Genomic DNA, 2277 nt, shown 5'->3' with positions numbered 1-2277 from the left:
AGACGAGACCGAGACCATCAAAAAATGGTATTAAGACCGGGCTTAAGACCAAGACCAACTTCGAGTACCACAACACTGGTAACAGGGCATTTGGTGTGCAGAGTCTCAGCCCAGGTTATGAGTCTCTTTAGAAAACCCTGGAAGCCGGGTTTTAAGGTTGCTTAGCAACGCCGAAGCCACTAGACGTTAGCTTTCAAAGCTGTTGAAGGTTGTCGGCTTTTTTACCTGCGTGTTGCACCCTGGTTTGGGGACAGTTTTCCCTGCCTCATGGACCCGCCTGTTTCTCCCACCCACCCACCAGCCTCCGCCCAGCCCACTGACCATCCAGTTCAGCACGGCAGAGCAACCGGACACGTCTCAGAAAGCTCCGCTCTGTACCCAATAGGGCCGCGGGACTCATTTGACCGTACATCTGGTGGTCGGCTTGTAGCGGGGAGCGGCGGGGAGTACCGCGGGATTTAGGGACACGGTGGACCGAACGACGACTCCCCGCTGGAAGACAGCGAAACGACGAAAAAATAGTTAAAGGTGGGATTTGTTTTTTCTTTTCTAAATGAGTTTGAATAAATTAACTTTGGTCACTTCTTCCTGTTCTCACTTCGTCTGTTGATTTGGTTCATTGCAGACGAGGAAACAAACTTAATTGGTTATAAGTTATTCATCTTTAACAGAAATGGACAGAAAAAAAATTACATATGTATATTTTCTTTAAGTTTAACCTAATAGATAAGTCCAGGGTGCTTTATAAGCTGAAAACTGCACATAAATGGGCTCGAGTGTGTCGGACTAGTGAGGGGGATACAGAGACATTTGTGACCCTGTAGATTGTGTTACCAAATCGGGATGTTAAGTTATGGATATCTCCGAGTTTCCTTTAGCTAAATCAGAATCAATTTTAGTTATTGGCACAGAAACTCACAGCCCTGCTTCAAACACCGTCAATGATTTATTCAGCTCAGCCCAATAACTCCTAAATCAAACTTGAAACCACATTATATGTGACAAAAATACATTATCACTTTAAGAACTGTCACAGTTTCTCCCTTAGTTCAATTTAGAGATCGTTGTTTATCTTTTATAGCTTGTAGCATAGATATTGTAATGTCCTGCTTTCTGGTTCTCCTAAAAATAACCTTATCTCCACTTCAGAACTCAGCCCCAAAACTGCAAAAGTGGGCCAGAGAGCGAGCTCACATCTTATTATTTTTAAAGTCTTTAAATTAAATTGATTTAAGATGCTCTTTACTGCTATCTAAAACTCAAAATAATCTCAGCAAGTATTGTGGAAAAGTCTTCTTCTGGTGCTTGGTGTGAGAATTAGAACATACATTGAGGAGTCCGTTTTTTTATCATTGGGGCCCTAAGCTGTGGAAAAGGAAGTTTGAATGTTTTTAAAAGCAAACTAAAAATGTGTTCATATATCTGAGTTTACAGCAATTTCTTATCTCTTACAGTTTATTATTCAGTTTCATGTTTGATCAAAGGAACGGTTCTTTTACAGTTCTATGCAGAGTTTCTTTTCCTTACCGTTTCCTTACGCTTAACGTTATGCATGACCAAACAAAGACTAATTTTGGACCCAAAAGTAATGAGTACTCCACAATTTCTAAGTAATAATAAAAACTAAATGTTCCTGTTTGGGAAGATTTTTTTTTCTGGATTCTATAGGTTGTTCTAAATCTAATCTGTTTGCAATAACAGGAGTCTCTCTGCAAAATAATCTAAAAATGAATCTAAGAAATATAATAGCGGTCTAAATAGTGATTACTCTACAGTTTCTAAATAATAATAAAGGGGAATGAAATAAAAAAAGGAAAGGGCACATGGCAACATTCAGACAAAATAAAGGTCAAAAGAAAGACATGAGTGAAGGCGGTGACATCACGGGGCCATGAAACCACGTACTCAGCCTCAAGGTAGAAGTCTGATATATTGTTCTTGGAAGTGCTCAGCTCCGCAGCTGCATGGATAACAGAAGGGGGTGAGATGGGAAGGAGTATTATGTTTACATATCTTCAAGGAGATTGTAAATATGCAGCCCTTCCAAGGCCACATGGGAAAAGCCAGTTCAGATACAGAATGTCTTAAGTTGGGTAGATTATAAATTTCAATCTCTCATAAATTCTCACCGTTACATCTCAGTTCCCAATCAGGACAAGAGGGCTCTCCTGTGTCCAGTTTTCTCGTCGAGAAAATTTGATCAATTGCATTGAGAGACCGGTTGACCAGATCCATAATTTGTAGATTTGGAGGATGTGAAAAGGAAGGCTCCAAAAA

At 40.2% G+C, this 2277-nt stretch overlaps 1 protein-coding gene across 1 annotated transcript in view; it reads left to right on the top strand.

Moving 5' to 3' along the window:
- Nucleotides 1–185: 185 nt before the first annotated feature.
- LOC106941382 (carbohydrate sulfotransferase 6-like) overlaps nucleotides 186–2277 on the top strand; it is a 16313-nt gene continuing 14221 nt past the window's right edge. The window contains exon 1 of the mRNA XM_015024387.1: nucleotides 186–528. The gene's annotated coding sequence lies outside the window, so the exon portion shown is untranslated. The remainder of the gene's footprint in view (nucleotides 529–2277) is intronic.

The sequence above is a fragment of the Poecilia latipinna genome, unplaced genomic scaffold, assembly GCF_001443285.1.
Source record: "Poecilia latipinna isolate Pla-1442-1.1 unplaced genomic scaffold, P_latipinna-1.0 Scaffold3636, whole genome shotgun sequence".
Taxonomy (NCBI): domain Eukaryota; kingdom Metazoa; phylum Chordata; class Actinopteri; order Cyprinodontiformes; family Poeciliidae; genus Poecilia; species Poecilia latipinna.
This window is presented reverse-complemented; position numbering and strand designations above follow the sequence as displayed.